This window comes from Bison bison, unplaced genomic scaffold (assembly GCF_000754665.1).
Source record: "Bison bison bison isolate TAMUID 2011002044 unplaced genomic scaffold, Bison_UMD1.0 scf7180017864370, whole genome shotgun sequence".
NCBI lineage: Eukaryota > Metazoa > Chordata > Mammalia > Artiodactyla > Bovidae > Bison > Bison bison.
In genome coordinates this window covers 920,881-936,482 of record NW_011494942.1, presented here as the reverse complement: position 1 = coordinate 936,482, position 15,602 = coordinate 920,881, and the positions used below count along the sequence as shown (strand labels likewise).

The following is a 15,602-nucleotide window of genomic DNA, read 5'->3' as shown; positions in this document are numbered from 1 at the left end:
TTTGTGATCCACACAGTTAAAGGCTTTGGCATAGTCAATAAAGCAGAAGTAGATGTTTTTCTGGAACTCTCTTGCTTTTTCGATGATCCAACGGATGTTGGCAATTTGATCTCTGGTTCCTCTGCCTTTTCTAAATCCAGCTTGAACATATGGAAGTTCACGGTTCATGTACTGTTGAAGCCTGGCTTGGAGAATTTTGAGCATTACTTTACTAGCGTGTGAGATGAGTGCAATTGTGCAGTAGTTTGAGCATTCTTTGGCATTGCCTTTCTTTGGGATTGGAATGAAAACTGACTTTTTCCAGTCCTGCTGAGTTTTCCAAATTGTCTAACATATTGAGTGCAGCACTTTCACAGCATCATCTTTTAGAATTTGAAATAGCTCAATTGGAAATCCATCACCTCCACTAGCTTTGTTCATAGTGATGCTTCCTAAGGCCCACTTGACTTCACATTCCAGGATGTCTGGCTCTAGGTTGGTGATCACACCATCATGATTATCTCGGTCGTGAAGATCTTTTTTGTATAAGACTTACTATAAAACTACAGTAATCAAGAAAGTACAGCACTGGCAAAGGGATAGACTCAGATCCATGTAACAGAATAGAGAGTCTAGAAATCAACTCACACAATTAGGGCTGGTTGATTTTGAGAAAGGAGAAAAAGTAATTCAATGGCAAAAGGATAATCTTTTCTAAACAAACAGTTTTGGAGCCTATGACAAAAAAGAAGCCTGACCTAAACCTCACACAAAAATTAATCTGAAATCCAAATTAGATCATAAATCTCAATGTAAAACATGCACTGGAGAAAATCTCTGTCACCTGGAGTTCAGCAGAGTTAGATATATCATTAAAAGCATTACCCATAAAAGAAACAACTGATAAGTTGGACTTTATCAAAATGTTAGGAACATGTATCCAGATTACCTTTTTAAAAAGGAAAACTCTTAGAACTCAACAGAAAGGAATCAACAGCAAAAAAGTCAGGGTACTTCACCAAAGAAGTACCTCACATTGGTGAGAATGGCCATCATCATTCTGCGTGTGTGTGTCACGTGTGGTGGTTCTATTCCCAGTTTTTTAAGGAATCTTCATACCATCTTCCTTTGTGGCTATGTCAATTTACATTGCCACCAGCAGTGCAAGAGCATTCCCTTTTCTCCACATCCTCTCCAGCATTTATTGTTTGTAGACTTTTTATGATGGCCATTTTGACCACTGTGAGGTGATAGGCACTTCACCAAAGAAGATATAAGAATGTCAGATAAGCACATGAAGAGATGCTTGACCTCAGTGGCCATTAAGAAAAAAAAAAATCTCAATGTGATAAAACCACACATCTATTAGAACAGCTGAAAACAAAACTGACACTGCCGAGGGCTGACGAGGATGCAGCACACTGGAGCTCTCACATGTAAGTAGTGAGACTGCACGATTGTAAAGCTGTTGTGCAAAACAATGTGGCAGTTTCTCAATGCACTGGAGGAGGAAATGGCAGCCCACTCCAGTGCTCTTGCCTGGAGAATCCCAGGGATGGGGGAGCCTGGTGGGCTGCCGTCTCTGGGGTCACACAGGGTCAGACACGACTGAAGTGACTTAGCAGCAGCAGCAGCATAGTTAAATTTATATTTACCATATAACCCAGCAATTTCACTCAAAGATATTTATCCTAGAAAAGTGAAAATGTATATTCCTACAAAACCCTGAACATCAGTGTTTACAGTAGCTCTATTCCTGATCGCTCAAAAATGGCAACAACCCAAATGTCCTTTAGGTGAATGGGTAAACAAATTGTGGTATATGTACAATGTGTGTGTATGTGTGTGTGTATATATATATAATGTATAAATACATTATCTATAAATATATATATGTGTATAAATACATTATATATACACACATATGTATATATATACACATACACAATGAAATACCACTTAGAGACAAAAAGAAACAAGCTACTGATAAAGAAAACAAAATAGATGAAGCTTAATTGAAATCACTGATGGAAAAAAAGCTAGTCTCAAAAGGTAATGTACTGGGTAGTACCATTTATATAATAGTTGAGAAAGGCAAAAGTATAGCACCAGAACACATATCAGTGGTTACCAGGGTTTAAAGTGTTGGAAGGGTATCAGTGTGACTTCAAAGGGATAGCACAGGGAGTTATATGGCTATGGAACTGTTCTGCATCCTGAATGTGGTGGTAAGGGTTATATGAATCCATGCACCTGCTCTGCCACTCAGTCATGCCCCACTCCTGGCGACCCCATGGACTCTAGCCAGCCAGGCTCCTCTGTTCATGGCATTCTACAGGCAAGAATACTGGAGTGGGTTGCCATTTCCTTCTTCAGGGCATCTTCCCGACCCAAAGATCGAACCTGAGTCTCCTACGTTGGCAGGTGGATTCTTTACCTCTGCACCCCCTGGGAAGCCCTATATGAATCTATCCATATGTTAAAACTCTTGGAATTGCACATATATGCTCAACCTGTACATTAGTTTGGGGAAAAAATTTTACTTGTCACACTGCAGTGAGAACTAAAAAGTTCGAGCATGTGGTTAACAGCCTTGAACAATGGCTGTACACAGTAAGTCTGCTCCAAATGTTAGTTCAGTCCCCTGATTTTTCTCCCTTTCAGCCAAGGCTAAGCCCCTTTCCAGTGGTCAATGTCCCCATGAGCTAGAACTTGTGCGCTTTTCACAGTTGAGAATTAAAAAAGTCTGGTGGAGATCGCATCCTACCAGCGGTGACCCAGCTCCTCACCACCGTGTTTTAGTCTTTAGCTAGTGCAAAGACTCCATTTAACAGGAACATTTATTTCTTAGATCAATGGGTGTTTTCAAAACAGGAAATGTCAAGAGTCAAGATAGAGATTTCATTCCTGGGGTAAAATGAAATATAGCAGAAGTTCAGAAAATTGGAGACATGACCCTCTTTGTTAAATGTAAGGTATCAGTATTATTACATTTTTGTTTTCAAAGCTGCTCTTGTGTCACACACAGTTAATCTAGAAATGATCATTTATAGATTGTAACATTTTTAATGAAGGGAAGAGTCCTTGTATTTCTACTGACCATTGCTATTTTATTTCTACCAGTTAAGTACCATAGACAAATAATGCTTTGCTTGTACTACAATGTAGGAATTATCTATTCAGGATCGCTCTGTGCTAGCAGTTAGTATCAAGAGAAGAATAATGTGGGCTTAAGACTTATTTTATGTTCTTCTGATGCAAAGCAGAAGTATTTATCTTGATTTTTGGCAAAATCTCTGGTCCATATTCAAAAGAAACAATGCCAAATAATGCTTTCTTCTTATCCTCACAGAGGAAATTAAATTTTTCAGGGAGTCTTTCTCTCTGTCAAAATACATGTTGCTCTTAAGGATTAGGTACAGATATCATCAGATTATTGCCTTAAAGATTAAACAAATCAGTCTTTAAAATCCTGTAATAAATAACATACTTATTATCCGAGGAGTGATATTTGATCCAGTTTTGCATTCTGAGCACTGTCTTACTTGCTTTACTCCAAATCTATTTTAGATAGTTTTATGCATTTGTTCTTGTCTCTAACAGGGTTCATTTGAACATTTGATATTTGCATTTTACATAGTCAGTAAAAGATAATTATTCAATGCATATGCTTTCTGATTAAATGTGTGAAACTCCTAAATAGAAAATGGAAATTAGTTTTAAGTGCATTATGAAAGACTTAAATTCATCTTTGGTTCATGGTGCAGCAATGAGGTTTTTTTTTTGTTGCTGTTCTTGTGGCTTCATCCTCAGTGATTGTCACAGTCAAGTGGCACCCATAGATTCCAGAAGGAAGTTTATCCCTATTTAATCCTCCTATACCTGAACAGAAGTCGCCCCAAACTGACCTTTATGTGACAGTCGTCTTTCATTATTACATCTTGAGCTGAATGTTGTCAATAAAAAATCACAGTTAAACCATGTTGACATTAACCAAGGGGACTGGAAGACCCGCTTTAGAGGCATAATATATTTGCCATTTTATCAGATGCTGTCGAGACCCTGGTGAGTCATTAAAGTGGAATTCTGTTTATTCACACTGACAGAGTAAGAGTAGCCCTGAATTCTATCTAGACCAAGACCCTGAATTCTATTCCAAACCCAATTCTCAATTATTATAATTCTTTGATAATTCAAAACCAATTCTGAATTATTAATAATAATTTAATAATACTGACCTTCAGGGGAATTTCTGGTAACATCTCTCCTTTCACCTTATTGAGGCATCTTTGTGTTTTCCCAAATTTCCAGCACAATCTCAAATGACTGCTGGTCCCACTTCCCCTGTGAATTAATTTACTTGGTACTGCTTTTTAAAGGGACATCTAAGTTCCTGATATATTTTATCCTCATTCATTCCACTTGCCCCCATGAAAATCTTAGTAGCTCTCATTCCAATATCTTATCCCTCTGATTATATGTGTGTGTGTGTGTGTGTGTGTGTGTGTGTGTGTGTGTGTATGAATTTACATATGCATATGTGAGCATGGGCTTTGGGGACCAGACTGAGTTTGAAAATCAGATCTGCCACTGTGTCCTTGATCAAGTTACTACACCACTCTTAACTCAATGCTCTCATCTATAAATGGATACAAGTAATAGCTACTTACTTCATAAGGTGGTTCTGAAGATTATATTAGATAATACAATAGAAGCATTTAGCATAGTACCTGACACAGCAGGCACTAAATATTGTCATTGTCATCTTCACCATACACTCTGTACTATAATTATTAGATTATATATATCACAATAGAATTAAAATTGGTAAGGCAATAAATGTATCTTGCTTACCATTGATTTTCTCAGAAATTTAATGTGTGTTATGTAGTAGTTGATCAATAAAAAATTTATAAATCAATAACTGTATATGGTGGGCTTCCCTGGTAGCTCAGATGGTAAAGAACCCACTTGCAATGCAGGAGACCTGGATTTGATCCCTGGGATGGAAAGATCCCCTGGAGGAGGGCATGGAAACCCACTCCAGTATTCTTGCCTGAAAAATCCCCACGGACAGAAGAGTCTGGCAGGCTACAGTCCATAGTGTTGCAAAGAGTTGGACGTGACTGAGCGACTAAGCACAGCATTGCACAACTTTGTAAAAATCTTCCCCATCATTCCAACTCCCTAATACTGATCAAGGCAGCTTGCTGCTGGTTCTTTTGTTTTCCCTCTAAAGCAAGAGTTCTCAGTCTTCACTATGCCTGAGAATCACCTGGGGAACTTTTACAGTAAGGATGCCTGGTTGCACCTGCCCCCCTCCCCCCAACATGGGTGTGGCCCAGGCACTTGTAAAAAACAACAACAGCCCTAAGTGATTCTCTTATGCACCCAAGGTTGAGAACCTTTGGATTCTAAAACATTCAAACCCATTCAGACTAGCTTTTCAAGAACCAGAAATCCCAAACACAAAGCCTTAAGACACAAGACAGGAGAACAGACCAGCATGAATGAAATCTGACCAACCATGTCAGCCATCACTCAACTGTAGCCAATTATACTTTTGTGGGAATGGAGCCCAGTGTTGCAAGATCTTCTAAGTCTTCAAACGAAGCCACAGATCTGCAGTTTTAGATGAACTTTCACAATGTGAAGGAAGAGCTGGCAACCAATTCAAACTTCTTTAAAATACTGTGTGGGCTGAACAAAACACGTCTTGTGCTGGATTCCGTTCATGGGCCAATAATTTGCAGTTTTTACTTTCTACCAACTGCTTTCCCATATCCTAAGAAACCCTTTCTATATTCTTCACCAAGTCTGTGTTAAATTCCTAGAAAGTTAAATTCCTTTTTCATCATTCATGAAATGATGAATGATGAAAATGATGTGTGCTCCAGGTATTATTTTGAACAAAACTGATTGGTATGATTGGCATAATTTTAAAGGGCAAACAATTCTGTGATTTAAAGTATGAGATGCTCAAATCCCTAAAACATAAGAGTAAATGGCATCATAAACAATATCCCCCATCTACTAACATGCATTAATATGGGAAATATGCAAAGCTCTGCTGAGATGAGGCCCTTTGGAATATAGACAAGTGGCATGGTTCCTGCTCTATGGCACCATTCCATATACTTAGAGAGACTAAGACACACACCCATGGGATTTTAACACATATACAACACAAGTCATGTGGGGGCCTGGGTAGTTTGAGTTTCTACGCAGGAAGTAGAACATGTCTCTGAAAGGCAAGTGGAGGCGGAATGTGGAACGCCTCAAATGGATGAAAAATGAGTTAAGGTTCCTAGAGGGGCTAGTGAACAATTGAAGGGGCTTTGAGTGCCTTTAATCTTTGTTGACTTTTTTTTTGTTTTGTCTTATTTTTCAGTAGGAGAGTATTCAGAGCAGTGTTCAGAGGAACACACTGGTCTTAGATGAGATAGATTGGACAGTGGAGACCAGAGGAGGAAATTCTGTTAGAAGGTCACAGTCAAGGCTGCAGACATGAGTGGATGAGGCTCTGGGCTGAGTGGTGCCAGAGGGATAGGAAGGAAAGGGCAGGTTCAAGTGATTTTAACCTTGACCTGATAAAAAGGAGGGCTAGCTATCATTCAGTAATCCCCTACAATGGGCTTTATCCTGTGATGAGCGCTTAACGTAAAGTGATTCCTTTTGCTTTACACAGAATACGACTGAAATAGGAGAGCATTTGAAGAGGATTCCGCTATATAACCACAGTGTGAAATCTATCTTCTAGGGCTTTAGAGATCATCGGGCCCAACTCCCTCACTTTATTGATTGGACTTGACTTTTCTCAGTTATTTGCATACTTTGTAGCACAGCCAGAATAGAACCCAGATTTCTAACTTTTATCCTTAGTGATCTTTTCTTTTCATCATGTTGCTTCTTCATCCTGAGCTCTAATATAAATGAGTTTTCAATCAAGCATTAGATTCAGGTAAAAGATGATGAAAGTGAACAGCTGAAAAAATGAAAGTGAACAGGTGATAAAATGTGGTGTAGAGTGTAATTTCAAAGCCACTTGGTGCAAACAAGGGGTTGGGTGGGGGGTGAGTCAGGAAAAGAAGTCTCTGCAACCTTGATGTAAAGGTTATACAAGGGAGGAGATAAAGTCAGCAATGATATACAGTTAGCAGGAAAGCCTCATCCCCTTTATCAGTCCAGCACAGATGTTGAGATAAGGGGACATAAATGGAAATAAAAGGAAAGCAGATTCAAAACAGCTATTAGAAATTCCTGTTCACTGGAAGATGATAAAAGTGAAGAATCACCACTCTCAGAGGTTGATGACGGGAAATATCTGAGACTTGGTGGACAGTGAGGTGTCACTGGAGTTGGGTTTGGAGTGGCACCCACCCCGTGAGTGTCTATCCTACAACTATACTTTCTCTCCCAAAGAAAACATCCTGGTATTGTGAGTTGACACAATGGCACATGGCAGTGTCTACATGGGACAGGTTGAGTTCAGTTTAGTCACTCAGTCAAGTCTGACTCTTTGTGACTCCACGGCCTACAGCACGCCAGGCTTCCCTGTCCATCACCAATGCCCGGAGATTGCTCAGGCTCATGTCCATCAAGTCGGTGATGCCATCCAACCATCTCATCCTCTGTCATCCCCTCTCCTCCTGCCTTCAGTCTTTCCCAGCATCAGGGTCTTTTCTAATGAGTCTCTTCACATCAGGTAGCCAAAGTATTGGAATTTCACCTTCAGCATCAGTCCTTCCAATGACTATTCAGGACTGATTTCCTTTAGTTTTGACTGGTTGGATCTCCTTGCAGTCCAAGGGACTCTCAAGAGTCTTCTCCAACACCATGGTTCAAAAGCATCAATTCTTTGGTGCTCAGCTTTCTTTATAGTCCAACTCTCACATCCATACATGACTACTGGAAAAATCATAGCTTTAACTAGATGGACCATGAGATGGATTATCTGGAAGTTAAACTGAATAGAAGGTCAATGGGAACTGAACATCTGGGCAAGTGGACTTTGCCTCCTTTAGCCAGCCTTTTGGCTAATATGCAGATAATCCCCGTGGCTGGGGCTCTGATTTGCAAATTTTTCTTCTATCTCAAACTACACCAAAAGGAAAAGCCAAATTATCCTCTCTGTCCTAAATTGCTCACTGTCAGCTTGTGCAGTAAGAACTAAATAACAGGGGAGAAAACAGGAACAAGAATGTTTTATATTCCTTCTCCCATTTAAGCTCAGAATACATTTCTCTCATGGATAAAGGTCTACAGAGAAAGATTTGGGGAAGACACAGAAACCATAACATACTGATCAGAATGGATTCAGTAGGGTACAAGAAGGAACTCTCTTCTTTACTGCCACTGTCAGGCAAACCTGCTCCATTGACTTGTCTTCCCCATCCCAGATGAAATTCAGGGCAGGTGCCATAGCTGTTGTACTCTCATAAACGTCATGAAAGTCCAGTGTCAACTGTTATTCAAGGTCCCCTCTTTCATCCTATTTAAAGCCTCCCTATTCCACTGCTCAGAGTAGTTCTGAGGGAGCAGTTCCTTCCTCCTACTGGCTTCTGGAAGTCCACTCCAGACAGGTTTTCTTTTGGGGTCTGGTCACTATTCAGGCAAGTCCATTCTTTTTAGGATGAGAGGCCAGTTCCTTTTGGCTGGGTACAGGCCTAGCTTCTGGGAAACCCAAACCTTTGTCACACCTCTCTCCCAAATCAGCTGGCCATTTCTCACCTTTAGAGGCCAGACTTTAGTCATAAGCCAGGCTCTATATCACCCAGATGTGCAGGAAATGAGAGACAAATTCTTTAATTAGTTCTCCTAATTCCTCCCACATGTGGCTAAAGGTGAAGAACAAGCGTCTCCCCCACACCAGGAAAGAAAAGTATGAAGAACACCGACACCTCTATCCCAAGAAACCTCCATCAGAGCCTTTGCAATCCCAATGAATAGTTGGCATTTTCACACACAGCCTGAAGGTGGGTAAAGGGCTAAAGCCAGCTGAACCAATTTCTCTGTATTTTACAGAACATCTCACATTACACATGACATAGCACCCCACATCTAGGCAGTTAAGACATGCCAGGATGTGGAGAATTTTTTTTTTTTTTTTTAAGCTTAAAGTCCAGTTATATAAGGAAGCCAGCTCTTCCTACCTTCCCACCTCTTCCTTCCTGCTATTCACTGCCCACTGGTTTCATGACTCATGTGGTAAAGTGAAAAATATACCCAATTAGATGTCCAAATGATTTTGCCAGTGAGATAGTCATCTCCTGGGTCATGGTAAAGAGCCAAATCAAGTTAGCTATACTCTTTTTTTTTCCAGAGTATTTCCTCATTTAATTCAATCCATCCCCTTGGATAGTTTTCCTAAACACATTCCCAGAAAGTTAATTAGCGTATCAGTCTGACCTAAAGACTGTGAAACACAAAAACTCTTGGCATTTCGAGGTTAGGATGATGATCAATTTCTTTTTGTATACCCTGTGCCAAGCTGTTCTCACTTTAATTTTTTAAACTCATGTGAAATTCAAAGAACACAGAGAGCAGTGTCATTTACACCTTGGGCTATCATAAAAAGGCAGCTTCCTCAAAAAGAATATTGGCTGTTTTCCAAACTGCCAGAAAGCTTTTTATGGGCTCTTTTAAACTATTCTCCTTTAATCCACAAAGAGGAATTAAATTTGGCCAAGGGTGAATCGACCACCCAAGAAATTGTTTCTAACAGAGACAGTTTAAGGGAATCCTAAAGCTTCCCCATTTCAGAAAAGTAAAAAATGAAAATAAACCCCACCCACCCCATTTATCATGGAAGAGACATGAAATAACTTGCAATACAGTGAAGAAAATTCTCTTTCTGGAGTCATATTGATAAATTGTGTATCTTTACAGAAATTGTTCAGGCAACTTTATGCCCCCTTACAGAGTGTGAACGTTGCCATCTGACATGAAGGGTATGATGATATTTTTAAATAGCTCTCTCTGTTTAAAAACAGGCGTAAATAAATGATGCTGGGGATATGGCCTGGTGAGAATTTTAATCTTGAAAAACTAATTATGAAATATTTCAAGTATGAAGCATAGAAAATGATTTCATAAACACTCATAAAGTACCACTCAGCTTTCCCAAATCTTAACATTTGGTCAAAATGGTTCAGATCTTTTTGAAAAACACAAAATACTTTAGAGTTGTGTTTCACTCCTTTTCCTTGTCACGGAGGTAAACACGGTGCCAATTTTGGTGTTGTCATTCTCAGAAGTTCCCTTTTGATAAATCTGTATGCATCTCTAAACATATTTTGAAATATGGACCTTATTATTATTTAAATATGGTGACAATATTAGCCGCTCAGTCGTGTCTCTTTGAGACCCCATGGGCCATCAGGCTCCTCTGTCCATGGAATTCTCCAGGCAAGAATAGTGGAGTGAGTTGCCATTGCCTCCTCTAGGGGATCTTCCCAACCCAGGGATTGAACCTGGGTCTCCTGCATTGCAGGCAGATTCTTTATCGTCTGAACCACCAGGGAAGCCATGGGTCTTATTATTATTCAAGTATGGTGAAGCCATGTTATATTCACAGCTCCCAAGAGAAAGGGGGCCTGTGAGGAAGCACCAGGGTTTGTCGTGTGACAAACGGAGCTGGGGAAAATAGGTAAGAGCTTTTATTGTGGCTCCCAAGGGGAAAAAAACAGGGTAAATAGGTTTAGGATTGGCTAGTTTAAACAACTTCAGGGGACTCTGCAGTGTGGGAGCTTCCCTAGGGTGATTAGGGTAGAGAAACAGAGGCTTAGAGTGTAAGGGCCCCTAAAAGGAAGTGGTGTGTGTTGGGGGTGGGGTGGGGCAAGGGGGTGGATTGGTTGGTTTGCATAAGAAACACACACTCTGAGGCCAGTAGTTGGCTGTCTCTAGGAATTAGTCCTGGGAGCAGCAGTCCTCCAGAATCAACAAACCACAAGTTCTCAAAACACCAAAAATACAGAATGAAAAAAACACGATTCATACAAAACAATAAACTGGTTTATTTTGCATGTTGTTAACCTTTATGAAAATCATATCATACTGTACATATTGCACATATAATTCACTTTTTCCCTCAACATTCTGCTTTTGGAATTTATCCAGATTTTTTCATGCAGCTCCAGCTAGTTTGTTCCTTTTCACTGCTTTGTAATTTGGCATTGCATCAGTATATCACAATTGATTATCATATATTCATTCTCTTGTTTATGAGCATTTGTCTCCAGGTTTTTGTTTTTTTTTTTTTTTAACAAATGATGTTGCAGTGGTTAATCTTTTACCTGTCTCCAGGTGCATATGTGGCCAGGAGATGAAATAACTGGATCCAAAGGCATTTGTTTCTTTGACTTTAATACATTTTGCCTAGTGGCTACTGAAAATACTGGTAGCAAATTATCCTTCCATCAAGAGTGTAGAAAATGTCCTAATATTCCACTGCCTCACCAGCACTGCTACTGTGAAGTAGTCCTTATAGCGTTTGTCAATATGATGGTATTTAAAGGCATCTGATTATTGTTTAAATTTGCATTTTCTTAATTACTAGTGAAGTTGAGCATCTCTTATATGAATTGCTTGTTCTTATCTTTTGCCAATTTTTCTATTGGGTTGTTTGTGTTTTTCTCATTATTTTGTAAAGTTCTTTGTATTTTGGATGCTAACCCTTGTTAGTTGTATGTGTTGCAAATATCTTTTCCCAGTCTGCTCCCCCATTTTATCTTGGTTTTTGAGAAATTTTAAGTTTACTATAGTCAAATCTATTAGCTTTACAATTTTGGTGTACAATTTTCGTATCTTTTTAAAAGACAATTTTCTCAATAGAATGTTACACTTCATTTAAAAGTTTTTAAGTATTGATTTTTCCCATTTAGATTTTTAATAAACCTGGAATTGAGATATTAATATGATAATAAAGATTTTATTTTTATCTGCAAGGATAATCAATAGTTTACACATTTATTGATTAATCCACATCTTCCTCCATAGATTTTTAATGCTACTCTCTCACATGTCATTTTCCTTTGTTTAATTGTCTGTTCTATATTTGTTTTCTTTTCCACTGGTCTACTATTTAATCTCTGTCAATACCACAGTGTTTTAATCACTATAGTTTTATAAAAATCATATCACCTATTATGCCAATTCTCCCAATCTTGTTTTACTTCTTCAAAATTGTTTTGGCTATTCTTCAAACTGCTCTTCCATATGAATATTAACCAGCTAGTCAATTTCCATTCACATGTATCAAAAGAAACAACAAAAACTATTATGTCTTATATGGGTCTTGCATTTCTGTGTTAATGTGGATTAAAACTGATATTTTTACAACAGTGTGATTTCCCTTAAGCATAAGTTTTATGGCCATTGATAGTGATATACTTTAAAATAATATAAGAATGAAAATTAAGTGTGTTAATTATACAGCCTCCTACTCAACTAGACTTTCTGATTAGTTCTACTACTGATCTCTTAGGTTAGAGTTTGCTTTATAGACAATTATGTTATCTATAGACAATGACAGTTTTTCATCAATAATTTTTTATATTACTGTGTAGGCTAGGGCGCCCAGTGCAATACTGAGTGGAAGATGCAACAGCGGCATCCCTGTCTCATTCCTAATTTTAAAAGGAATACATTTCATCACTGGGTATGATGTATTTATTGTAGTCGTAGATAGATTTTACTCCTTATCAGATTAAGAATATTCTTCCTCTTTCTTGTGTGTCAAAATGTTTATCATAAATGGACTTGGTCAGTATTTTTTTTAGTGTTCCTTATTAAACAGGTGAGCTTTCCAACCATTTAAACCTACCTAGTCAATAAGGCGGAGAAGGCAATGGCACCCCACTCCAGTACTCTTGCCTGGAAAATCCCATGGACAGAGGAGCCTGGTGGGCTGCAGTCCATGGGGTCGCTAAGAGTCGGGCACGACTGAGCGACTTCACTTTCATGCATTGGAGAATGAAATGGCAACCCACTCCAGTGTTCTTGCCTGGAGAATCCCGGGGATGGGGGAGCCTGGTGGGCTGCCGTCTATGGGGTCACACAGAGTCGGACACGACTGAAGCAACTTAGCAGTCAATAAGGAGTACTAATTTCTTTGTTCACTATTCCTTCTTGTTTTTGAGCCTTCCTACTGGATTAAATTATTTTCTAAGGGAATTTTTCTGCTAAAACTTTGTTAAGGGTGAATTAAACTTTTCTAAAAGTCTTTTTATTTTACCCCCACATTTGAATGACTACTTCTGGGAATGGGACTCTAAACTGGCAGTTATTTTCTCTAATAATTTTGAAGATATTTTTACCAAGCTTTCTAATTGTATTTTTTTCTTTTTTTTTTTTAATTGTATTTTTTTCCTTTGAAAATAATGACTTTTTTTCTTCTGTTTGCATTTTTAAAAAATTCTTTTTTGGCTCTACAGTTTTAATTCACAGGTAGCTGACAATGGATTTATCTGTTCCCCTTCCTGAGACTTGTTGAGGTTTCTGAATCTGAGCATTTATGTCTTTCATAAATTATGGAAATGCTCCAGATGTTATTTCATTGAAAATTGATGTTCTCCACTTTCTTTCTAGAAAGCACATATGATAGATAGGTAGATAGATAGGCAGGTAGACGGACAATGAGACACATAAATAAATCTTTGCATTCCAACTTCCATATTTCATCTCATGGGATCAAAACACAAATGCTTTGTCTACCAAGTCCAGATACCCCTCTCCCAATTCCTTTCCTTTATCCCCTCCTTCCCCTGACACCCCCAGAATACACTGACTTCAATTTACCTCCTTAAAATTCTCTTTGTATTCATGACTCCAGTTTCCATCTGGTATTCAGTTATTTTACTCTAGGTCCCTAGACATTTCTTATACTTTTTTATAAGCTCAGCTATGCAACTGAAATAATATTGGCTATGTTTTACATAAGACTTCTGGGTGATCTTTAGTGGATCTAATTTATAGCCTTTCAGGAGATGGAAGACTTTAAATCTTCAATAAGATTTAATTTTATTAATTAGTTTGAACCACTTAATACAGGAATAGACATTGAAAGTTTTAGAATATGTGCTTGATACTAAAGTTGAATCAAAAAGAACTATCTAGTTGACTCATTATCAAGTAAAGTCAATTATACAAGATTCCACTCTTTGCATGTCTTACTAACTAGTATTTACCTTAGTATTTCAACTCCCTTGAAGTTTTAGAATAAATAGTTTAAGGCAATTTTATTCTTTGCTTTCACCAGTTTGTTTTCATAATTTTTCTGTCTTGTAATAAATAGGAACAAAAGGAATTTGTCTATTTTAACTAAGATTAAGTGAGTACATTAAGAGAATATGAACTGACCTTGCTTCTTTTTAGATGAGCATTCAATAAGTTACATTGTTCCAGAACCATTACACTCAACCCTAAATTAGATCAAATACTTTCATAGAGACTGTGCTTTTAGCATAATATGACCTGATAGTTTTGAGACCCAGGCTCAAGCTCACACACTCCTTCCAACCTCCCTCATATATATTTATTTATGTACTATGGGAGTTTTACATTTTAATTCTTGTATAACATTTATAGTTGTTACATCAACTGTATCCCACATCTGTTTTCTTGTGATTCCAAGGCTTCTATTTTTTGCCTTCCCATGTATATAAAATCCTCCAGAGCAAGATCAGTACACAGAATTCTCTCTCATGACTCCTCACCCTGGAACTGGTGAGGACATGGCAACGAAAGGGAAACAAACAAACAAAGTGGAGAAAAGAACTGCTTGCCTGAACAATAACTTTCTGAAATAGGAATTTCACTAATATCAATTAAAAAAAAATAGGAGACTAATGTAAAGGAGGTTTGTGAAACTATTCAAGTCCACACTGAATTCCCACTAACAGACTGCCTTGCAGAAGGAAGGATTATAGTAGGGAGAAAACCAAATCCCTATTAACCAATTGCAAAGCAAGGAAAGTGAGAGGGAGCAGAAACAGTATTCCTGTTATAGATTCCCAAAGAGTCACTTGTAATTCTACCCTCAAACCTAGAACTCTCAGACTTCAATAGCCATTCAAGAAACATTTTTCTGAATATGTGTCATACACCATTCACTGTTCCAGGCATTTGGTATACAGCAGTAGGCAAATCAGACAAAAATCCCTGCCCTCACAGAGCTTGCATTCTGGTTTGGGATAAAAGATAAGTAAGTATATTAATATATAAGTAGATAAATAAATAGAAGATTAAACATATCAGAAGTACTATGAAGAAAGCTAAGGCTAATGGTCTAAATTAGGGAAGCTGTCATTTTAAATAGGGTACTTAGGGAAAGCTTTACTGAGAAAGTGACATTTGAGCAAGCAGCTGGCTGAAAGAGCATGCCAGAAAAATATGAGAGAAGAATTCTCCAGGAAGAGAGAATTGCAAATGCAGAAATATCAGGAAAGAAGGAGCCTGGCCTGTACAAAGAATAGTAAGAGATTACTGTGAAAAGAATGAAATAATCGTCGTGTGAGGTGTCAAAATTGAAGTTAGAGGATCTATGGGAAAGGAGAGTGGGAAGATCCTGTAGGATCCTGAAGGCCATTATATACTATCTTTTTTTTTTTTTTTTTCCTAAGATG

General features: G+C 38.2%; 1 protein-coding gene across 2 annotated transcripts in view; it reads left to right on the top strand.

The window, feature by feature from the left end:
• The window catches only part of FSHR (follicle stimulating hormone receptor), a 192,058-nt gene that overhangs the window by 60,410 nt on the left and 116,046 nt on the right, over positions 1-15,602 (top strand). The gene's annotated exons all lie outside the window — the stretch shown is intronic.